Source organism: Pan paniscus, chromosome 6 (genome assembly GCF_029289425.2).
Source record: "Pan paniscus chromosome 6, NHGRI_mPanPan1-v2.0_pri, whole genome shotgun sequence".
NCBI lineage: Eukaryota > Metazoa > Chordata > Mammalia > Primates > Hominidae > Pan > Pan paniscus.
The window spans coordinates 102,351,173-102,377,048 of NC_073255.2; the positions used below are offsets into that span (position 1 = coordinate 102,351,173).

Here is a 25,876-nt window from a genome sequence, read left to right on the forward strand (position 1 = left end):
AATGTGTGGGAAAAATGGGGATAAGATATGAAGGAAAAGACAGATGGAAGCAAAGAACAGAGATAACAGAACCCAAGAAAAAAATAAATAAACAGATTGTGATTTCAGTGTACCCCAAGGGGCCAATGCAATTTGAAGAGATCTAAATGGTTCATAAATATCATTTGTATATAGCTATGGTATGAGAAGAGGGTCTCTTTAACAATGTCTGGTTATTTTAGAGAGTGTTTGTGTATAAGTGCATGTAATTTCATATCCTAAAGACATTACAATCATGTGTTGATATTCAAGTTTCAGAAATCATACCACTGGATGAGCACAAAATTACCTGTAGAAATATTATATAGGAGAGCAATTTATCATAACTTTCTTTAATTGGATTTAAGTAAATTAGGTTGAAGTTTCTGGCTATCTGAACTCTCTGTTAGGAAATTTAGCATTTTCAGATTTCAAAAATTTTCATTGGAAAAACAAACAAAACTTCTTCATTTTCATGGTTTCACATAATTTGCTATGAAGACTTTCATTGTGAGATTTTTTTTCTGTCTTAGTTGAAAATGAAACATATTGGAAACATCCCAAGAAAAAAATATCCTGGGGAGTTTCCAGTCTAACTTTTATACCAAAGTTTGGATAAGATTTAGAGAAGCATACAGTTTCTTTGTTTTAATTTATATCTAGGTTTTTTTCCCAACCCATCCTACAAGCCTATTCACAAGGGGATCCTCTTTAACAAATGCTGTCTAATTTATGAACTAATGATTCAATGCTTGCTAGTTTTTCTTTTACCTGTAGGAAGGCAAAAATCAAAATTTCCCCAACACACGTCTAGCTGGCCACATCATTCCTGATTTGGACCTGCCTTCAATTGCATATGTTTATTCCCATTCTATTAACTCACAAATTCCCCTTTAGTTTTACTAATGGAGACTATGGCAGTGGTTGTGGTGTTTGTGAAGTTGTTATTAATAAGATTCTTTTAACAAACTTCAATATGGTCTGTCATTTCCAATTAAATATCAAAGTAGTTTGCTGAAATGATGTACAAATATTTCTCCTTAATAAATATGTTCAACTATTTATGATATGTCATTGAAACAAAAATTTAGGGCTCTTTTAATAATCTGGTTTAAGACTTGATTCTCTTTTAAACATGTGTCTTGCTTTGATCAAGCTTTTGAAGTCCAAATGGTAAATAATTTTAGTTCCAAGTCACTTATTTCTGAATTTAAGGTAATGGAAAAACAGCATGATGATCCCTAGTATCAAACTGGCATTTCTGAAAACAATGCTTCAGCTCCTAAATGTAAACACACTTGATATAAATTCCTTTAAAAAAAGTTTCTGCTGGGCGTGGTGGCTCACACCTGTAATCCCAACACTTTGGGAGGGCAAGGCAGGTGGATCACCTTAGGTCAGGAGTTCGAGACCAGCCTGACCAACATGGAGAAACCCCATCTCTACTAAAGACACAAAATTAGCCGGGCATGGTGGTGCATGCCTGTAATCCCAGCTACTCGAGAGGCTGAGGCAGGAGAATCACTTGAACCCAGGAGGCAGAGGTTATGGTGAGCCGAGATCACGCCATTGCACTCTAGCCTGGGCAACAAGAGAGAAACTCCGTCTCAAAAAAAAAAAAAAATCTTTCCATATTTTTATACTTTTTCACTCCACAGTTTCAATTTTGTGCCTCATTAATCCAAGGATATAAAACATATGGAGTTCCTTAAAGCACAGGGTTCAGTGTCTCTTTTACAGATATATCTTCTTCCCAGTGTGGTTTATTGGAGTGAGATTGTATGTAAGGTAAAGATAAAACAGAGTTTTGTGTTTTTGCTGATTCACCAGCTTTAGAAAATGGGACTGAAATATTACTTTATGTTGTTGTTGATTCACCAACTCTAAAATATATCATGCAATGGGCAGAGAAAGTAAAAATTTAGGTACCAGACCATTAATATTATATTAATATTATGATATTACATTAATAGGATAAGCTATCAATAGAAAAAGATTGGATAGGATTGTAGAAAAATATATATTTCTATGAGCAGATCTGATAAAACTGTACAGAGATTTGCCAGTTGGGTATGAATAATCAAGAATTCAACAAATATTTGGGGTAACTACTTTTATGAGACTAGGCATGATTTATATAATTTTATGATATGAAAATATTTCCAATATTGGTTCTCTTCTCCTATTAGGTTGGTGCAAGAGTAATCACGGTTTTTGTTATTAAAAAGTAAGAAGTTTTTTACAATCTAATATTAGATCTTAAATATCATCCTAAAAAATAATCCGGCCAAGGTAAGAACATTCTCTCCAAAAATTTTATTACAATAAAAATGCTAGTGATCTAGGAGGAGGATAAAATGCACCAAATTAAATATTTTTAAAACTTATTATTTATTCTCTGTATTAGTTTAGGACATTAGCTAATGGTAGTCTGGTGTAGTATACTTTTCAAAGGACAAGCTGCATCAGGGAATAATTTCTTTGGGGAATATGAATACTATGGGTTGTCAAAAGTGGTACAGGTGGTGTGATAAAAAAGGCTCCAGGTTGAAGTCCTTAAAACCATAAATCCCCATGAGGTGACCAAGCCAAGGAAAGTTATTATTTTAAAAAGATACATTTGAGTGAGTTCAAAATTAGGCAACTTTTGGGGGTGGGGGACAGAGGGATAGAGGAAAATTTAAAGGAAAAAGGTCTCAAAAAAGTTCTGCCAACTTTACAATTTTGCCTTGGCCAACACTGGGAAATATGTAAGATAATATGTAAAATAACTGGAGACTATTTGTGAGCCAGTTAATCAAAACACTAAAACTCTTGCATAAAAATTATTTTACCATGTTTTCAAGATTTGCCAGACAATTTTTAATTTAGCTATCACTGATACATAACAAGGCCTAACGTCTGACCTCAACATTTTACAAACTATTGGGGATGAAAATATACACATAAAACAAATTAAATAATATTTCATTTCAAGAATGATATATACAGCATATTTAATAAAAAGTCAGAAAATGTGAGTTCAATATGGATTGCATGAATTCATAAGTACTCAAGGACTTTGGTTCAGAAATGATGACAAAAGTTGTCTTTGTCATATAGAAGGTTTAATTTGGGGAATCATGAATAAATGTGGGAAGGGCAAGATTGTGTAGAACAAAGAAACACTGTTAGAAGTTTTCTGGTAAGTGTCTGGCATGATAAATATCATGTTTGGGAAAGATTAATTGGAAGGGATTAGAAAAATGCAAGACTGCTTTTGAGGCTGCTGCAATAACTCAGGCACTGACCTACTTTCCTGATTTGATCGTCACTTTTCCCTCAGCATAAAAGTATCCCTGCAGACTGATACACTCTAGTCCTTGTAGCATTCCATTATCATTTCTACTCCCATGTTTATGCCACGTGCTTGTAGTTCACTGGAAAGGATAGGATTTAAAAACAGTCTTTGACCCAAATCCTGATTCCACCACTTAATAGTAATTTAACTTCCCTAATCCTATTCAATAAATGGAATTGCAACACCTACTTTTGAAGTTGAGCTGTGATGAGTTCTCTAAACTGGAACTTTATAAATTGAATTAAATAGAAACTTGAGGTAGTTAATTAATGTTTTTATATCTCCAATTTCTAATATGATGACTAGATTCTAGTATAGATGTCCAAAATATTTTTTCAAATGTTTGTGTATCATAATATTTTTCATAGTATTTCTCAAAAATGCAAAAAAAAAACCTTACCAAGTTTAATTTTGTAGAATTACCAGATGGACTTGGTTAATGATAATGATATTAGAAACAAACAAAAAAAGTCTTATATTCAAGAGAAATTTCAAAGCTAAAAGCAACAATACTTGATAACGAGTTAGAGATGAAGGAGGCTGAGTCAAAATTGATTTCACAAATAACAGAAAATTACAGTGGATTAAACAAGACCACTGTTTATTCAATGTTTCTTTCTTGTTCAAGTAAGAGAAGTCCACCAGTAGCATTCCAAGTCTTGTAGGGCATCATTTCTCAAAACATAAGAGATCCACCATCTTCTTAGTTTCTGCCCTGGCATTTCCATCTAATGGATGTAATTTTCAAGGTAAGAAAAAAGAATAGCTGCTGGAATTCTGGTCATTGCTTTTGTGGTGAACAAAAGTTTGGTAGAGAGGATAAAAACAAGCCCATACCAGGTGTTAAAGGGCCAATCCAAAATGCTCCACATGTAAACTTTTGTTTATATAATGTTGGCTTCACTAGCGGTAAGGAAGGTTGATAATGTAGTTGTGTTAACTACCTGAAATATAAATCAGAAATATATTACTGAGAAGTACAGCTAAATACTTTAGAGAGGAAACTAAAAGTCTCTCCTTTACCAATTAAAATGAAGATCAGTATTTGGGGGAAGTAGAAATATTTGGAGGAGGAACAATTTGAAGTTGGAATTTATTCACTTTAAATATGAGTGGATCCTGTAATCCTAGCATTTTGGGAGGCCAAGGAGGGCAGATCATTTGAGCCCAGGAGTTCGAGATCAGCCTGGGCAACATGGTGAAACCCGATTTCTCCAAAAAAAAAAAAAATACAAAAATTGGTTGAGCATGGTGGCATGTGGCTATAGCCCCAACTACTCCAGGGAGCTGAGGCAGGAGGATCACTTGAGTCCCAGAGGCAGAGGTTGCAGTGAGCTGAGATGACTATTGATTGTGTCTTTTGATGCACAAATGTTTTAAATTTTGATGTAGTCCAGTTTACCTCTTTTTTCTTTTGTTGCCTATGCTTTGGGTGTCATAGCCAAAAAATCATTGCCAGATCCAATAATATGAGGATTTTCCTCTGTTTTCTTCCAAGAGTTTTATTGTAGCTCTTACATTTGTGTTTTAATCCCTTTTTTATTAATTTTGGTATATGGCATAAGGTAATAGTTCAAATCATTCTTTTGAATGTGGATATACAGTTTTACCAACACCATTTGTAGAAAAAACAGCCTTTTCCTCATTGAATGGTCTTGTCAACCTTGTTAGAAATCACTTCACCACATATGTGAGGGTTTATTTTTGGGCTCTGTATTCTGCTCCATTGGTGTGTATGTCCATTTTTAAGCCACCATACAGTCTTCTGATTACAGTAGCTTTGCAGTAAGTTTTAAAATCAGAAAGTGTGAGACTTTTAACTTTGTGTTTTGTGATTTTTTTTTCAAGATTGTTTTGCTAATTTGTGGTTTTTTGAGACTGCATATAAATTTTTGGAAAGATTTTTCTATCTTTGCAAAATCATAATTGAAATTCTGACAGAGATTACACTGAATCTATAGATCACATTGGGTAATATTGAACTCAACAATATGAAGTCTTACAGCCCATAAACATGGGATATCTTTTTATTTTTTATGTGTCTTTAGTATCTTTCAGCAACTTTTTAAAGTTTGCAGTGTACACACATTTTGCCTCCTGGGTTAGATTTATTCCTAAGTATTTTACTCTTTTTGATACTGTTTGTAATATTATGCTTTCACATTGCTGATAAAGACATACCTGAGACTGGGTAATTTATCAGGAAAATGAGGTTTAATGGATTCACAGTTCCACGTGGCTGGAAAGGCCTCACAATCATGATGAAACGTGAAAGGGACATCTTACATGGCAGCAGGCAAGAGAGAATGAGAACCAAGAGAAGGGGGTTTCCCCTTATAAAACCTTCTGATCTCACGAGACATATTCACTACCATGAGAATGGTAGGGAGGAAACCGCCCCCATGATTCAATTATTTCCCACTGGGTCCCTCCCAAAACACATGGGAATTATGAGAGCTAAAATTCAAGATGAGATTTGGGTGGATACAAAGCTGAACCATATCACTGTTGTAAATTAAATTGAAAAACTGTTTAGTATTTCTAAGAGTAATTATTACAGAAGGTTTGAAGTATCTGATATTCTCTGTTCTCCCAAGCTTGATACCCCTTCTATCTCTCCATAAATTTGGTTTTTATAATTTTAAAAGGTAATAGTATTGATTCGCATTAATAGTATTTCCAGGGTTTTAAAGTTTACTTTTTAAAACCCAACATTACAGACAGATTTATTCATGTTAATATAAATAGAGTTAATTATTTTAACAATGGTAACAAAGTTTATCATGTGACTCATACAATATTTTTAGTCAGTAAAGAGTTTTAATCTATCTTCTTTTGGTTGTTTTTGCTTTATTTATTTATTTACATTTTTTTTTTCTAGATTCAGGGATTACATGCACAGGTTTGTTACATGGCTGTTTTTTGTATAATATTTCTTTCTTGATAAATTTTGTAAACACTATTTATTTACTTTTTTAAATCAACACAAATTATATATATTTATTATATACAACATGATGTTTTGAAATATGTACACATCATAAAATAGCTAAATTAAGCTAATTAACACATGCATTATTTCATACACTTATCTTTTTTTGTAATGAGAACACTTAAAATCTCTGTTATCAATTTTAAAGACAATACATTGTTATTAACTATAGTCACCATGTTGTAAAACAGATCTCTTGAACTTATTCCTCCTAACTTAAATTTGTATCCTTTGCTCAACATCTCTTCAACCTCACTCCACCCCACCCCTAGCACTTGTTAACCATCATTTTATTCTGTACTTTCATAAGGTCAACTCTTTAGATTTTACATATAAGTGAGATCATGGTATATTTGCGTTTCTGTGCCTGGCTTCTTACATTTAGCATAATGTCCTCCAGGATTATCCATATTTTTGTAAAATAACAGCATTTCCTTCTTTTTTCAAGCCAAATAGTATTCCATTATGTATACATATCATGTTTTTTTGTTCATTCATTAATGAACACATAGATTTATTTTATATCTTAGCTATTTTTAGTAATATTGTAATAAACCTGGGAGTGTAGATATCTCTTCAACACACTGATTTTATTTCCTTTAAATATATATCTAGTGGTGGGATTACTGGAATATGGTAGTTCCATTTTTGTTTTTTAAAGAAACTTTCACACTGTTTACCTAATAATTATGCTAATTTATACTTCCCCTATAGTGTGCAATGATTTTCTTTTCTCCACATCTTCACCAGCATTACTTATCTTTCACCTTGTTAATAACAGTCATTGTAGCAGATGTGAAGTAATATCTCATTGTGGTTTTAATTTGCATTTCTCTGATGATTAGTGATTTTGAACATTTTTTTCATATACCTGTTGACTATTTTTATGTCTTCTTTTGAGAAATACAAGACATTTGGGGCCTTTGCCCATTCTTTTAAATGGGTTGTCTCCTTTCAAACTATAAACTATTGAGTTGTTTGAGTTTCTTATATGTTTTGGATATTAACACCTTAACAGATATGTTAAGAAAATGCAAACATTTTCTTTCATTCTATGGGTTGTCTCTTTACTTAGTTAATTGTTTACTGAGCAGAAGCATTTCAGTTTGATAAAATCTCAGAACTCAGAATGTAAATTTATTTGGAAATAGGGTTTTTGCAGATACAATTTAGTTAAGGACTGTGAAAAGAGATTATTCTCTATTTAGGATTTCCTCTAGATTTAATGACTGGTATTCTTACAGGAGAAAAAGCTGCAGAGACACACAGAGGAATGTGCCATGTGATGATGAAGGCAAAGATTGCTCTATGTGCCAAGGAACAGGCAGTATTCCTGGCAACAACCAGAAATGAAGAATTATGGAACAGATTCTCGCTCAGAGCCTCCAGAAGTAACCAACTCTGCCAACTCCTTAATTTTGGACTTCTGGTCTCCAGAATTGTGAGAGAATAAATTTTTGTTGTTTTTAGTGATGAAGTTTGCTGTAATTTGTTATACCAGCCCTAGGAAACTAATGCATTACTTTACAAGTGTTAATTCATTTATCTCTCATAATAGCTGTATGAATTAGTTCCTACTCTTATCCAATTTTATAGATGAGGAAATAAGGCTACAATATACTAAATAATTTACCAAAAGTTACACAGCTGGGAAGTGGTGGAGACAGATGGTAAGATACAAATTACTAGAAACATGCCACATTACCTCTTAATGTGGGCTAATTTAGTAATTATGAGCTTTCAAATGCATATAGCTAGCTTGACTTGCTAGCATTGACCATCAGAATGATTACTAAATCTTTACTTTCTACCTTGTACATGTTAGAAAAGGATGGTTAATTGTATTTCCATACGTCAAGAATATTTCTGTAAGTTTCTATATAAAAACATTTTCTACCACCAAGATTTAAAACTTGTCACCATGATTTAGTAGAAGTTTACCATAGCACATTTTGATTATACTTATTTGGACATTGCTTTTTAAAGAGCACTAAAGGAATCTGAAAAACTAAAGCAAATGTTAAAAATCCTTTAGGCAGGAGTATCAGAGGAGTGAAAGCTGGTTTTCATTGTTCAAATAATCATTCTACAATACTTCAGCATTTCACAGTGGCATGTTACATGTGTCATTTTATTTATGTGATGGGAAAGTACAAGGAAGTACAACTTATTTAGTAAATCCAGATTTTGGTAGAGCAATAATCAAGAATAAAATCTTATTATAATATGTCCAATCATAAATTAGCAAATTTTTCTAACTCATTTAAACACAACTAACTCTTCCTAACTTTCTAACCAATCTAAACTCATCTAAGTTTTCTCAAATCTTTATTTTAGCAATACTATGTTTATATTTAAAAAAAGAATCACATGTCGATACTTTAGCCATATATGTATGAGTTTTTTTTCTTTGTGGTTTTTTTTTTTTTTTTCATGAAGTCTCGCTTTGTCGCCTATGCTGGAATGCAGTGGCATGATCTTGGCTCACTGCAACCTCTGCCTCCCAGGTTCAAGCAATTCTCCTGCCTCAGCCTCCCCAGTAGCTGGGATTATAGGTGTGCACCACCACTCCCAGCTAATTTTTGTATTTTTAGTAGAGACGGGGTTTCACCATGTTTGTCAGACTGGTCTCGAACTCCTGACCTCGTGATCCGCCCTCTTCAGCCTCCCAAAGTGCTAAGATTATAGGCACGAGCCACCGTGCCCAGCCTCTTTTTATTTTTTATCTTTTAAATTTTCTCTTTTTTAATTATATTTTTCTTTTAAATTTTCGATTGCATAAGTTCTTTCTTGATAATTAGAGTTTTTACAATCTTTTAGACTTTTAAACATTGACTATTTAATATGTGAATATAATTAGGGTTTATGGAATTGTAAAATTTATTTTGTACCTTGTCGTTGCTTAATGAAGGAAAGTAATTTCATCCAAAAAGGAATTCTTTAAATTTAGAAATAACCTCATGTAATTTTATATATCCTTCTACTTCCCCTCATTAATTAATCTTTAATCACTATCAAAAATTGCCTATTATGCCCCAAAAGTGCAGTGCTTAACAGGCGCTATGTAAACCTAGCATTTCTGTAAGTTTTTCTTATTCTCTCTCATTTTTCATTTCCCTGTAAACATTTGTAATACAGGAAAATGAAGCTAGAAATGTATATCTCTATGTGCCTATGCTGACAAACAAATAATTCTTCAACAGTTTTTCATTGAGAATCTACTATATACAAGGCATTATACTAGATGCAGTGGGTAAATATTACATTATTAATATTGTTTAGATTAGACAAACTGCAGTTAAATTATTAGTAAAAGTTTTAAAATATTGCCCTTTGGCTTTTTGAAATTACAAAAACATGTTAGGTAATGTCTTTAAAGGTTCTTTTGTATTCTCTTATAGTGGCATTGATTATCAATGATGCCAAGAGCAATCTCCTTTTTTAATTTCTTTTTTTCAGTCAGTAAAGCCCATCTACAAATATAAATTGTGGTCAAAACTACTCTACATGGGAATGCTTCAAACTACTAGTGACTTATGGATTGGTAAAGATAAGCAAATTGATAAAACAATAATGATAATAATCCTGCTAATAAAAGCATATCTAAGTTGCCAGCAAATGTTGTTTTAAATTATGTTAGTGATTATGGAGACACTGTGTTGGTAACCGTGCTTGCTCATCAGAATACATGTGTGAACTGAGCTTTAAGCACTGGAGATAAAATGTTAAGAAGGAGAAGGCCCTGAATACCACATTGAGCATTTTATTTTATTTTGAGTGTCAATTGAAAGGCACTTGTGGATCCTCAGAATGGGAATCATGAAACATTATATTTGACAAAATATTTTCCTCTGAGAGCTTCACAAGAGTTTGGAGACAAGAATGCCATCATTTGAAAAAAAATTTTTTTTTCAGTAGTTTGGCTACAGGTAGTGATGACTTAAACTGAGGCTCTAACTATAATAACAGAGCAAAGAATAATTCCAGAAAATAGCATGATGAGCTGCATTTGGTAATTACTCAAACACAGGGGAAAGAGAATAACAGATACAAATGAGACTTGAAAACAAATACAGAGTATTCTGTGACAAAACAAGAGTGATCAACTATCTTTCTAATCACAATGTTTACGAAAGGCCACATTGCAAAGTTGACTACACAAACCAAGAATATAATTCTCCATATACAAAAGATATTTAATTTCTAAACAGCATGATCCGCTGTTCTGCATATTTTTAGTGTGGCAGAAGACAAAGTGCTTTTCCTGAAAATTTTAAGTAAACTCTTTTTTTTTCTGCTCTGTTATTTTATGCCAACAATAGTCAGTAGATTGAATGGCCATCCATACCCAGAGAAATGTTACTGATGAATTAGTGTCAGCCCGGGGAGATGTAACAAGTGATGTTTTGAAGGGGTCACCTTTACATTGAGGGCTGCTTAAGTGTTTCTTCAATGACCTGGAAAATGAAATAGAGAATAGGCTCATCAAATTTGTAGATGAGTTCAATCTCCTGAAGAGAATAAGGACAGAACGACTCATGGAAGATGGATTCAGTATTCAAAATGAACTTGGCAAATTGGAAAGGCAGTGAGAGATGAACTGAACGAAGTTCAAAGAGGTCAGATTCAAGTTAGTGCAACACAGACGAAGATCCAATGTCAAAAGATACACAACGATATATTTGTTCTAATGGGGGAAAGGTGATTTAGAATAGTGTTTGAAATATTCTCTTTAGTGATGCCATGCCAAAAAAAGAGTGGGGAATGGTACTTGTAATGGCAGCCTGGCACAGAAAAAACAAATTCACCACATTCTAAAGCTTTCTTTGGAAATTACCTAGGGGCTCAAATCCTCACAAAGATTTTCTATGTAACAGTTCAGCAATAGATATTTACTAGATGGATTTATCCGTGTTGTTTTTGTTGTTTTAATGCTACATCACAAACATTTGCTACATACATTTGTTATGTAGCATTAAAACTATATTTAATGTAGCTAATAAGTATAAATAAGTATAGTTCAAAAAATTAGGATCAAGTAGTTAAAGAATAACATGCTCGTAAGAAATATTTTGTGTATTTTTAATATTTTTCTTAATCACATTGTTTACAATATTAAGTCATTCAACAACCAGTCAAGAAATAATAGTTAAGTAATAACCATGTGTGGTTCTCAGTTAAGTACTGGTATGCGGCTGTGGAATAAACAATAGAATCTCTGACCTCAGTGAGCCCATATCTAGGGCAGGAGTCAGCAAACTGTAAAAGGCCGGATAGTAAATACCTTAGACTTTTGTTGGCCATATGGTATCTGTTGCAATGAGTCAACTCTGCTGTTGTAGCACAAAACCACACATACAATACACAAATAAAGAGGTATGGCTGTGTTCCCATAGACATTTCTTTATAAAAAATAGGCAGTAGGGCAAATTTGGCCCATGGGTCTTAGTTTGCCAACCCCTGTTCCAGAGGATAAGATAGGCATTAAACAAGTAAAAACTTGATATAAACACAAATAGAGTGTCATGTGATAAAATACTGAGAGATGGTCAAGAAGACTATTTTAGAGTGTGTGGTTTGGAAACGTTTTACTGAGGAAGTGACATTTCAGATGAGACATGAAGAATGTTCATGGTTTGTCAATCCACACTGCGACAAAGGCTCTGGAGCAGAATGACATTTGTGCAGGTGATGCCCTAAAAAAGGCCAGGCAGCAACAGATACAGGGCCTGTTCTAAGTAAGGGGAAGGAGATGGTAAAAAAGAAAAGGTAGCTACCATCCAGACAGAGTATTATGTTCCAATGGAATGAGGCAGTTTAAAAAATAACTGTACACACATAAATGAGGCAGAGAATTTCAGATCATGAAAAGTGCTGCAGAGAAGATGAAACAAGTTCATATGATAGTATGATTTGGTAGCAAGGGATGTATGAGCATGACACATTTGACCTGAAAATAAAGAAGAATACAGCTTTGAAAACACCTGAATGGAGGGAGTTCCAGCCTGAGGAAACAGTAAATGACAAGGCTCAAAGATGAAAAGTAAGCTTAGTATGATATAGGGTCAGAAAAAAGGCTGAGGTGGACACAGCATCTTTTGGAAGTGGTAACATTTACTGTGATGTATAAGATTGAGGGAGGAGCAGAACTAGAAAGAAATATCATAAATTCTGTTTTGGTTTTGTCAAGTTTTCATGGCTTCATAAGCATCTAAACCAAGATCTTCAATATGCAGTTGGATACATGAGCCCAGGGCCCAGAGCAAGAAAACGGCTAGGGCTGGAAGTATACATTTGGGAAGATGTTAATGTCTTTGGGTGTAGTGAGTTATGAAGACTCTGGCATAAGAAATTAGAAAGGTAAGCAGAGTCATATCATGTAGGGCCTTGCATGCCATATGTTAACCAGGTTATATTTTCTTCCAAAAGTACTGAGAAGAAATTTCATGACTTTTAAACAGGGGAGTGACGTGATTCAGTTTAAAAGAGGTTGTCGTTATTGTGGATTCCTTATTTGTGAATTTGTCTACCCATACCCAGAAAAATCTATACTCACAGCATTTGTATGGTCACTCGCCAACATACACAGGTAGCAAAAATTTGAGTCTCCAGATGCCCATGTGCCCAGCTGAGGCTGAACAAGGTGATGTTCTGCTTTCTTGTTTCAGTTCTCATACTATGTAAGTTTTCTTTTTGTGGTCTATTTAGCGCCACATTTCCCTCATGCTTATGCTTTTTGTTGCTGATTTTGTGATTTAAAATGGTCTCCAGACATAGTGGTGACATGCTGTCTAGTGTTCCTAAGTGCAAGATGTCTGTGATGTGCCTTAAGGGACAGATACCTGTGTTAGATAAGCTTTATACAACCATGAATTATGGTGCTGTTGGTCCTGAGGTTCAAAGTTAATGAATCAATGCTATATATTAAATAAAGTGTCTTTAACAGAAACACACTTAAAACAAGATTATGTATTAACTGGTTGATAAAAATTTTGCAGCCAGAAAATTTGCAGGAACCTAACCTTGTGTTTCCCCAAGGAGCAATGATTCCATATTCGCTAATTCAGTGTTTGCAGTAATGTTTGCAGCAACTTCCTAAAACATAACTACCTTTAATAAAGAGGATTGACTGAATATCTCAAAAAGACTACACTGAATTACATGGGTTATTTTATCTGTCATTAAGTAAAATGTAAAGTAAAATGTAAAGTACTTGGCTTTTCCTGCCCTGGCCTTGAAATCAACAAATACAATTATATAAATGTGTGAAACTAAAGCCAAGGGCTTAGCACAGTGAATGATGAATACTCTTTCCTCCAGTGTTAGCTGCTGCTGCTGCTGCTGCTGTTTCCAATGCCCTATACAGGGATGCCCTATTTCTACCCTGAGATAGCATTCCTGAGGGACAAAGTGGCAACCCCAGCAGATTAACCAAGACATGTTCCCTAAAGGTAGTTATGACCATGACAGTCTCTGCTCATGCCTGTTGTTTCAGCCAGTATCCCATTCTGTTGGTGGTCCCTTTTTTGGTACAAAAAAATTATTTGCTCACACTATGCAGAGATGTTTCAAATATAAAAATATGAAATATGGATTTAGTGGTGGAGCAGCTGCCATTTAGCCTGAGAATCAGTTAGACAAGGGGCTAGGGACTGGGGAGTGTTCTAGGCCAGTGTGTTCTAATCAGGAACAGAATAGGAGGTGGCTGTCTTAGGGTCAAAGAGAGATGTTGGAGCTAAAAGCCACAAGAGCAGGAAGTTTTCAGAGAAGGATTTTGGCAGCGATGGAGCAGAAAATATGTTTACAACAGCACCATGGGGAAAATGAAGTAACAGGAATGCTGTAGAAAGTTGAATTTGGAGAGAGTTATCAAATCACAAAATGTAAAAAGCAAATTTTTAAAAATGTGAAAAAAACATAGTCATAGATATACAATGAAAACAGAAAGGATTACATAAATGTAAACATAAAATGTTGATTTTATTCTTGACTTTATTTCTTCAATTCTCTTTTTTTCCTGCCATTCTCTAGTTTTCCTTCATGACCTAAATTTTATTTCAGAAACCCATTGTTTAATACCTAAGTTCACAGTGATCTCTTCCATTCTCCTTGCATCACACATCTAGTCCCTTTGCTCACCTAAGTTCTTCCTCCTCAATGTCTTATTTTTCCCCAATCCCTCCTGCTCACACTCTTGCCTGAACTATGTCAGCCACCCTCAATTCTTTGCCTCATCGCTGATACCTCTAAAGTCATGACTTATAGACATTTTTTAAAAAGTAAATTAAAGATTTTCTAAAAATTTGTTTGTTTTAGTTTTCTCTTTCATCTTTATATCTATCTGTTGAATATTGTACTAATCTCTTTTTCATTCTGTAATCCTGTTTTCACTTTCAGTCAACTCTTATTCTCTGTTCTCATCTGTGTTAGTTTTCTTTTTCTTTCCCTGTTTTTTTATTTCCTTTTTCTTTGTTTCAATTGGTCAAATAAAGTATAATTTTAATGTTTCTTCTTTTTTCTTATGTTCCAAATTTTAAGTGAATTGTTTATTTTCTTTAAAAAATAAAGTTTACTATAATATTATTCTTTACTAAGAAGTCTTGCTGTGTGTGTGTTCTGACTCCTGTCCAACTCTCCTGCTGCATCTAAAGCCACTATTTACTAACCTGTACCCAATCCAGAGCCTTGTTTCAGTTTCTCCCTAGAGCAAGCTCTTGCTAATTTCAAGGGTTGTCAATTCACAATTTCCTCCTCTTTGGATAGCTTTTCCTAGTCTTCATTACTCCTAGCAGTTTCTTAGTTTAAATGTCACTTCCTCAAATAGGTCCGCCCTGACCAGACCAATCAATTGATATTCACTGATTACTGTGATCATTAATATTGAGTGTCAACCTGATTGGATACAAAATATTGTTCTTGTGTGTGTCTGTGAGGGTGTTGCCAAAGAATATTAACACTTGAATCAGTGGACTGGGAGAGGCAGACCCACTCTCAATCTGGGTGGGCACCATCCAATCAGTTGCCAGCACAGCTAGGATAAAATCAGGCAGAGGAAAGTGGATGGGCTAGACTGGCCTGAGTCTTCTGCATTCATCTTTCTCCCATGCTGGTGGATGCTTCCTGCCTTTGGACATCAAACTCCAAGTTTTTCAGATTTTGGACTCTTGGACTTATACCATTGGTTTGCCAGGGGCCCTCAGACCTTCAACCACATACTGAAGGCTGGACTGTCGGCTTCCCTGCTTTTGAGATTTTGGGACTCGGACTGGCTTCCTTGTTTTTCAGCTTGCAGACAGCCTACTGTGAGATTTCACCTTGTGATTGTGTGAGTCAATACTCTTTACTAAACTCTCCTTTATATATACACCTATACTATTAGTTATGTCCCTCTAGAGAACCCTGGCTAATACAATTACTAACTACACAGCAGAATTTGTCCTAGACAATGGGAATACAGTAGTGAGTAAAACAGACAAAAACCTCTGCCCTCATGGAGTTTAAAAGGTAGTGGGAAGACAGACAAGAAAGCAAGAAGTAAAATCCTGTTATGACAGATGGTCTGAGTCACAGGAAAAATGAAGAAGGAAAGGGAATGAGAAAGACCGGTGTGTTTGGGGGTTGTACGTTTCAAAATGTTCTTCAGGGAAGGCCTCTGTGAAAAATTAGTTCTTTACTAAACACTCAAGAATGTGAAGGCTTGTACCACATGGAAATATGCATAAGACTATGGCAGGCTGAAGAAATGTGAAGTCCAAAGGGACTGAGGAGGAAAAAGCTAGGAAATGCAAATAGCTGGAGCCTGCTGAGCAAGGGCATGTGCAGCAGAAGATGAGGTCAGGCAGGCAACTGGGCACCAGGCTGGGATGACCTTAGGCTCTAACACTGATTGAGATGAGAAGCTATGGACAGATTAAGCAGAGTGACATGTTCTGTATTACATTTGAACCACATTACTCTGGCAGCTGGGTTGAGACTCTATTGAGGCAGAGTAAAAGTAGTCTAAAGGAGCACTTTTCACCCCCCATAAAGTGCATTATTATGTATTCAATTTTATATTCATTTATTTAGCATCATGTCTCTCATCCGTTGAAATATATGCACCATGAGGACCAGAACAAAGTTTTGTTGACAATATCTCTTTTCCCAACAGGTGATGAGCCTGAGTTTTTGGACACATAGTAGGTACTGAATAAATAATTGCTGTTGAAAACATTAAACAATCCTATGATGCATGATTTCCACCTTAGAAATGGGGAAACGGCGTTTCTAGGAAGTTAGATTGCCCAGGAAAGTGGGATAATGGGAATTGAATATTTTTTTTCAATTCCAAAGTCAAATGTTTTAAATAAATGCAATACTCTGTTAATATTTTATATATTTTTCTATAAATATTGTAATCAATACTTGAGTTATAAATTAATGGAACACATTAAAATTCAAGTAACTCTTTTTGATTGCCACATTTCAACTAGAAAGATTCACACTTCTTATTATAATTTAACATTGCATTTCCCAATATTATTCATGGAGTGTTAGTCCATTATATGAACTACATATATAAGGAAGACAAGGGAAAAAAAAAACAATCTTCCCTCTTCCTTCCACAATGATGGAATACATTTCAAAAACAACTGTGGTTTTTGTTTATGGCAGCATGAAGATCTCTAGGGATTTGAATCTTTACAGTATATCTTGGACTCAGCGAAGGTAGAATAGAATCACATTTCCAGGAGGTTACCTAATATCATAAAAGGCTTTTGCTAAATCTCAAGTGATCTGCAGTAACATTTTACTGCTCCGTTGCTATAGCTTTCCACATGTAAGTGTATATAAGCTGTCTGAGAGTCTTCAAAAGTGAACTTCGATGGACAATCCATCATTAGTATATCTTTCCCATTAAAAGAAAAAAAATGGCGAATGTATTTCACCAATGATGCTCAAAATTCTGAGATTTTTTTTTTCTATCTTAAAAAAAAGTCATTCCAAACTAGGCTAAATTAATCTGCTTTTTAAAAGTAATTTTCAAACACAAAATCTTTCAATAATACATTTATCTGTCTAAAGCGAAACATCAATTGAGCAGTCTTTTAAATGGAAAAATGGGAAGATGTGATAACATGAATTCCAGGAAATTTACTCTTTGAATCTTGAACCTCATAAAAATGATACAGTCTTATCCAGAATATTCATGTGCTCCTATGTTTCAAACATGTGCTTTGAAGGAGGAAAATAGTAGGAATGGTGGAAAGAAATGCTTTCTACTAACATCAAAGATTTCTTCTTCAGAGTCTTGAAACTACCACAAATACAAGCTAACCTCAAACTAAGAAATTAACCTATATGATACAGTATACAGTCTGCCTTGTGAGCAAGGCACACAAGATTTTATTATGATGTTTCTTTAATTTAGAACATTGGTTACCAGTCAGATACAAGTTTCAGGGGAATAATATGCAGTAAGAATTGTTTATAATTTCTCTTCTTTATCTTCTGCTCAAGAACATATTAGAAGCTGTAAATAAGACCCTGATAATGCAAATTTCATTTCAGCAAACCTTATTTTCCCCCGTAACACACTGAAGCTCTGTAATATACCAGCTAGTCAATTTTGGCAATTCAACTAACTATAAATTGAACTAACAATTAAACTAATCTAGATATTTATCATTTTATGGCAAACATTCAGATAGTTAATTGCGTATTTCAAATTAAATGTATATTTTCTCTGAACACACTTTTAGGTTTATTTTAAAGTTTATAAAGTGGCCATTTCAGACTTTTGGAGTTTATTTTTCCTGTTTAAAAATTAGTCAGAATAAATGAAGCATACTACAGTAGGAATTCTCCTGGAAACATATAGTTCAAAGAAATTTCTGGAGACGTCGTTGTAGCCCTGCAGAGCCTTTCTTTGTTGCCTACAAGGTTTCCCCCAATTAAATATTCTATCAGTGCTATGGGCATACCAGTATTTTTATAGCTTCTGATATCCGGGATCTGGTATCTGCTTCTGTCATAGTTCTATTTATTTCTTCTGTATGCCTTGCCACTTAGGAAGAAAACATATTTTATGAAAAATACTTTTCTTCTACCCTTGGGAGCCCCAGAGAAAGAAGCACAAGGTTGGGATGGCCTGTAACATATTGTTTATGGCAGTATCCAACAAGCAACATTTTGTATGTCTACATATGGTGCAAGTCTTATTTTAATTCGGCCCTTGGGACTTCAATCCAATAATGCTGCCAAAATATACTCTTCTAAGTTCAGTGATAATAGAGTCTGAGGACAGCACACTTCCAAGCTTTCCAGCTTATAGATGGCTTAATTTTTCTACACATTTTATACATATGCATAGTAAAACATATGTAAATAGTATTTGTGACTTTATTTTATGCTTAAGCCTGAATTCTGTTGTGGTAAGTCAATGTCTGTTTACTTTTATTAATAGAATTATGTCTTTACTATTTTGGTGTATTTTTCTTTTGTTTACAGTGCAACCAAATACATGTGACATCTGTTAGGTGCTTGAACTTTTTCAGACACAGGTACACATTTTTTTTTTTTTTTGTAACTCAAATGCTTATTTTACAAAGTGAAATATGGAATATCCAAACACATTGTAATGTCCCATCAGAACTGTTGCTTTTTCTGGATCTGTTTCAGGGTTTTTGGCCCAAGCATAGAAAGGTGTCCACTGATTTTACAAGCCAAGCCTGACATATGTTTTTTACAGAACTCTAGAATGGAGTAAAGAAAATTGTTCATATTTAGGTCACAACAATGCCTTTGGGAAGAACAAGTGTGCTCACTAAGTCTGTATTACACTTAATGCTCTGGCCTCTGTGTCAAGGCTTTATTCTGTGTTGTTTTCTAAATTAGAGTGTTAATTATCATTACAAGTATATCACATATTTGTCTTTAAACCTTGAATGATTGTGAACAGAGAAGCAGCCTAGGTTAACATAGCTCCCATTAAAATGCAAACTATGTACAGGGTTTGTTTTTTTTTCTTCTCGCTGCCATGTAATCAAAAGGAAGGACAGCAAAACCACTATAAATGGCTTTGCAGTATTTTTTCCCGTAATGCCTTTAGTTTATTTCTGGGCTTAAACTAGGTAAACCATCACTTAAAATCATATTCCCCAAACTTGTCACTTCTTATTAAAAGCCTAAATAAGCCAGATGAAATAAAGATTGTTTTTACTTACAAAACATCTAGCTTCTCAGTCTAAATCTAATAGTATTGAAACATTTTAATTCAAATATATTGGATGTAATTTTATTGCAAACTAAACTATTCATATAGATCAAATAAGACAGTATTTAAACAAAGTCACATCTGTAGACTGAGTAATGGCAAATTCAATATTCTTTACTTTATAGTTACAGACTAAAACAGGTTATCTAGGCACTCCCCATTAATATCAGTAATTCATTTCTGAAAATCAGAAGTTCTGTGTGAGAATAACTACCGGAAGTCCATTTCATATTGTATCAATGGGAGAAATTATAATGCATTGCATGTCAATCTCTAATCTTCAACCAATTATTTAATATGAGTATGTATAAGTAACAAACTACCACATTAGAATGTTAAATGTTTTAAAACATGAGTTCCTGATGACCAAAAGAATAATATGTGCCATTTAAAACAAGCAGTAAGTGCAGTACACTGTGTGGTTTGCATTCCTTACCATAAGCATTTATTTTTGAAAAGGCATGTCAAATGCAATATAATAAACATATTTAGAAAAAAACGCAGTTATACAAAATATAATGAAATTATCTAAAAATATAGAATGACAAATGAAAACTAGGGGATTGTTCTGGTTATCTCTTAATGCCTAAGATTATCAACACTTACAGTTCTGTGGGTTGACTGGACTCTGCAGTATCCTTCTAGCTTAGGGTTTTTCACGTGGTGACAGTCAGATGGAAGCTGGCATTGTAGTTATCTAAATGTGCAGCTGGATTGGATATCCAAGATTGTTCATGTACACAGCTGGCAGTTGATACTAGCTGTTGCCCAGGACCTGGAGCCATCTAGCAGAGCACCTATACCTGATCTTCTCATGGTATGGTGACTAACTTCATATAGGAAACATTCCAAGAGCAAGCATTTCAAGACGTCCAAGCAGAATCTGCAAGTCTTCTTATTTAGCTTCAGAAGTCCCAGAACATTATTTCTGTTGCATTCTCTTAGTGACAAGTTTATTTTAAGATCAGCTCAGATTTAAAGAGAAGGAGATTTAGATTCTACCTCTTGGTGTCAGATGCAGCATAAGCATGTGCATATAAGGAAGGAAAATAATTTATAGTGAGCATATTTGAAGATTGTCCACCACAGAAATTAGCAAACTACAACTTCCAGGCAAAATCTGTCTTACCACCTGGGTTTTTAAATACAGCTTTATCGTAACAGTGCCACACTCATTAGTTTACATATTGTCTATGTCTGTGTTCACTATATAAGGGCAGAGTTGAGTAATTGTGACAGAGAACATATGTCCCACAAAGTCTAAGGTACTATTAGACAAAGGTTGCTGAACCCTTCTTTAACAACAATTTTCTGGAACAAATGGTTATTAGCTGAGATAGAGACTTGAAGCTTTAAGAAAAGTTCAGAAATAAAGTGGGAAAGAGAAGTAGATCAGTGTCACTGGGTGTGAAAGATGATGGTGTGGATGAGCCAGGTGAAAAAGGGAGAATTTTAGGTAAACTATTAAGACTCAGAGGCTCTACCTTAGATTTTTCATTATTTTGGTGTTCCTATTGACATTCCAAAGCAAAAAGATCTTGAAATATTTTTAGTGGATTTAGCAAAGTCTTTTGAATTTTAAAACCAATACAAAATGCAGCTTTACTTATGTTCTTATTTGTGTGTGCATGTGTGTGTGTTTGGAATTATGTGAATGGTGTTATAAAGGACATCAGACCATTTTAAAAGAAAGGACACTCATGATACATTCAAAGACAATGCTTATTGTTGCATAATCCACATTTCTTCAAGCTAATGGTGTCGTGCATTTTGATTGACTACTCTTTTAGGTTTTTTACACCATGGTCTTCTTCAGACTAGGTGAAACCTAGAAGCCTTTCAGTTATTTCTTTGATCTCTTCTAACCTAGTTACTATTGCAAGAGCAAAACTTTTCGTTTTGGCATTGACTATCTTTTCAAAGCTTTTGAAATTAACCACAATTGCAGGATCTGTTTCTTCGATATACTGTTCATCATTTGTGGAGAAACTCTTTGCCATGCCTTATCAATGATTTCTAAAACCTTTTTATGTAAAAGCATTTCCAAAGGCCTTTCAGTGAATCTTCTTGATTGGCAGTCACACTGTAGACCACATATTGTTTGCATAGGGAAATAAGCACAAGAAGCTACAAAGGAGGCAATACCGTACTAGTTCACAGGATGCATTAGAGAGGTCCTGTTTGAGAGAAGGAAAGCCACCTGAATGTTGTCACTACATATTACCACACTGTGTGGTTGTCTAGGAATATTGTCAATAATGTGTAAAGCCTTCTTTGTGAGGTTTTATTTGGCTGTTTCTCCTTCAGGAAGCAGACTTATTAGCATCATATGTAATTTACAAAAACCTTCTCATTAACTAGTGTTGATATTGAAACTCCAGACAAATGATAATTTTTTTGAACATTTTTTGAGGGCATGGAGATTTACAAAATGATCATTAGAAAAGGTTGAAACTTAACTCCCAGCAATGAAGGTGATCTCTTCTGGATACTTTGTGATCCAATGCTTTCTTCTCCTATAGTAACATAAATGGTGAGAAAGACATATACTTTCAAAACTCAAATTTGTTTTGCCTATAATTTTTTACATTGAATGATTGCTCACTTGTATAGACTCTTTCATCAATACTTTTTAAAAATTAGATGGTAATGTGATGTTCACCTCACTGTCAGCTATAGCTGCCTCCCCTGTTGTCTTGATGTTGTGGAATATGGCTTAAATATACAGCAGAACTAAGGGCTTCCTGCTTTATTAATTATCCTTCTCTATGACATTCTTCCCCTTAAGCTTCTCAAACATGTTCGCGGTCTCCCAGATCAACACAGTACAGAAAAAACTGTCTTAATCACTTTGGCTTAACATCTACTTTTCCAGGTTTATTCTAAGCTTTCCTAACATAGAACAGTGTATTATTTCCTCCACTGCACGTATTGCTACCAAAGTGCTTTATGGCTTTCATTTTTTTTTTTTTTCACTGCTTATTATGATAGCACACAAGGTGATGATTAAATAGTGCAGTATGCACATGATGTCTTTGGTGGGCTGGCTGTCCGTTGTCAAAACACTATTAACTTCATTTTCTCTTCTATTGTAATCATCCCTCATACTCTTCATACTCTTTTCTAACTTTTTCATGTTTTTTTTAAACTTTTTCAAACTTATGAAGATATTTTATAACATGAGACAAAAATAAAGCCTACATATAAGTATACATTGTAAAAATAAGTTTAGGACATCGTATAGCTGAGGAAAAATAGTTACACTAAGTGTGATCCTGTGATGACCCTCTTGGTGCTAGAAATATTTGATATTCATGTCCCTTTTATTAGCACTCAAAATACCTTTTAAAATATCACGTGATTTTGCTATTTTACTGTTAGATTTCAAATGTAACATGAGACATTACTTCCACATAATTTTGTAAAAATATTTCAGTTGGGAAATTTATATTTGATCAACTGGAAGAAAGGGTATCAGCGATGGAAGACAAAATGAATGAAATGAAGCATGAAGAGAAGTTTAGAAAAAAAAGAATAAAAAGAAACGAACAAAGCCTCCAAGAAATATGGGACTATGTGAAAAGACCAAATCTACGTCTAATTGGTGTACCTCAAAGTGATGGAGAGAATGGAACCAAGTTGGAAAACACTCTGCAGGATATTATCCAGGAGAACTTCCTCAACCTAGCAAGGTAGGCCAACATTCAAATTCAGGAAATACAGAGAATGCCACAGAGATACTCCTCGAGAAGAGCAACTCCAAGATACATAATTGTCAGATTCACCAAAGTTGAAATGAAGGAAAAAATGTTAAGGGCAGCCAGAGAGAAAGGTTGGGTTACCCAAAAAGGGAAGCCCATCAGACTAACAGCTGATCTCTTGGCAGAAACTCTACAAGCCAGAAGAGAGTGGGGGCCAATATTCAACATTCTTAAAGAAAGAATTTTCAACCCAGAATTTCATATCCAGCCAAACTAAGCTTCATAAGTGAAGGAGAAATAAAATCCTTTACAGACAAGCAAATGCTGAGAGATTTTGTCACCACCAGCCCTGCCCTAAAAGAGCTCCTGAAGGAAGCACTAAGCATGGAAAGGAACAACCGGTACCAGCCACTGCAAAAACATGCCAAATTGTAAAGACCATCGAGGCTAGGAAGAAACTGCATCAACTAACGAGCAAAATAACCAGCTAACAACATAATGACAGGATCAAATTCACACATAACAATATTAACTTTAAATGTAAATAGGTTAAATGCTCCAATTAAAAGACACAGTCTGGCAAATTGGATAAAGAGTCAAGATAAAGTGTGCTGTATTCAGGAAACCCATCTCATGTGCAGAGACACACATAGGCTCAAAATAAAGGGATGGAGGAAGATCTACCAAGCAAATGGAAAACAAAAAAAGGCAGGGGTTGCAATCCTAGTCTCTGATAAAGCAGACGTTAAACCAACAAAGATCAAAAGAGACAAAGAGGGCCATTACATAATGGTAAAGGGATCAACTCAACAAGAAGAGCTAACTATCCTAAATATATATGCATCCAATACAGGAGCACCCAGATTCATAAAGCAAGTCCTTAGAGACCTACAAAGGGACTTAGACTCCCACACAGTAATAATGGGAGACTTTAACACCCCACTGTCAACATTAGACAGATCAACGAGACAGAAAATTAACAAGGATATCCAGGAATTGAATTCAGCTCTGCCCCAAGCGGACCTAATAGACGTCTACAGAATTCTCCACCCCAAATCAACAGAATATACATTCTTCTCAGCACCACACCACACCTATTCCAAAATTGACCACATAATTGTAAGTAAAGCATTCCTCAGCAAATGTAAAAGAACAGAAATTATAACAAACTGTCTCTCAGACCACAGTGCAATCAAACTAGAACTCAGGATTAAGAAACTCACCCAAAACCGCTCAACTATGCGGAAACTGAACAACCTGCTCCTGAATGACTACTGGGTAAAGAACGAAATGAAGGCAGAAATAAAGATGTTCTTTGAAACCAACGAGAACAAAGACACAATGTACCAGAATCTCTGCGACACATTTAAAGCAGTGTGTAGAGGGAAATTTATAGCACTAAATGCCCACAAGAGAAAGCAGGAAAGATCTAAAATTGACATCCTAACAACACAATTAAAAGAACTAGAGAAGCAAGAGCAAACACATTCAAAAGCTAGCAGAAGGCAAGAAATAACTAAGATCAGAGCAGAACTGAAGGAAATAGAGACACAAAAAACCCTTCAAAAAATCAATGAATCCAGGAGCTGGTTTTTTGAAAAGATCAACAAGATTGATAGACCACTAGCAAGACTAATAAAGAAGAAAAGACAGAAGAATCAAATAGATGCAATAAAAAATGATAAAGGGGATATCACCACCAATCCCACAGAAATACAAACTAACATCAGACAATACTATAAACACCTCTATGCATATAAACTAGAAAATCTAGAAGAAATGGATAAATTCCTCGACACTAAAATTCCCAAGACTGAAACAGGACGAAGTTGAATCTCTTAATAGACCAGTAACAGGCTCTGAAATTCAGGCAATAATTAATAGCTTACCAACCAAAAAAAGTCCAGGACGAGATGGATTCACAGCCGAATTCTGCCAGAGGTACAAAGAGGAGCTGGTACCATTCCTTCTGAAACTATTCCAATCAATAGGAAAAGAGGGAATCCTCCATAACTCATTTTAAGAGGCCAACATGATCCTGATACCAAAGCCTGGCAGAGACACAACAAAAAAACAGAATTGTAGACCAATATCCCTGATGAACATTGACGCAAAAATCCTCAATAAAATACTGGCAAACTGAATCCAGCAGCACATCAAAAAGCTTATCCACCATGATCAAGTGGGCTTCATTCCTGGGATGCAAGGCTGGTTCAATATACGCAAATCAATAAACGTAATCCAGCATATAAACAGAACCAAAGACAAAAAACACATGATTATCTCCATAGATGCAGAAAAGGCCTTCAACAAAATTCAACAGCCCTTCATGCTAAAAACTCTCAATAAATTAGGTATTGATGGGATGTATCTCAAAATAATAAGAGCTATTTATGACAAACCCACAGCCAATATCATACTGAATGGGCAAAAACTGGAATCATTCCCTTTGAAAACTGGCACAAGACAGGGATGCCCTCTCTCACCACTCCTATTCAACATAGTGTTGGAAGTTCTGGCCAGGGCAATCAGGCAGAAGAAAGAAATAAAGAGTATTCAATTAGGAAAAG

At 34.7% G+C, this 25,876-nt stretch overlaps 1 protein-coding gene across 1 annotated transcript in view; it reads right to left on the reverse strand.

The window, feature by feature from the left end:
- SEMA3A (semaphorin 3A) overlaps nucleotides 1-20,491 on the reverse strand; it is a 553,763-nt gene extending 533,272 nt beyond the window's left edge. The window contains exon 1 of the mRNA XM_034964343.3: nucleotides 20,212-20,491. The gene's annotated coding sequence lies outside the window, so the exon portion shown is untranslated. The remainder of the gene's footprint in view (nucleotides 1-20,211) is intronic.
- Between the last annotated feature and the right edge of the window lie 5,385 nt (nucleotides 20,492-25,876).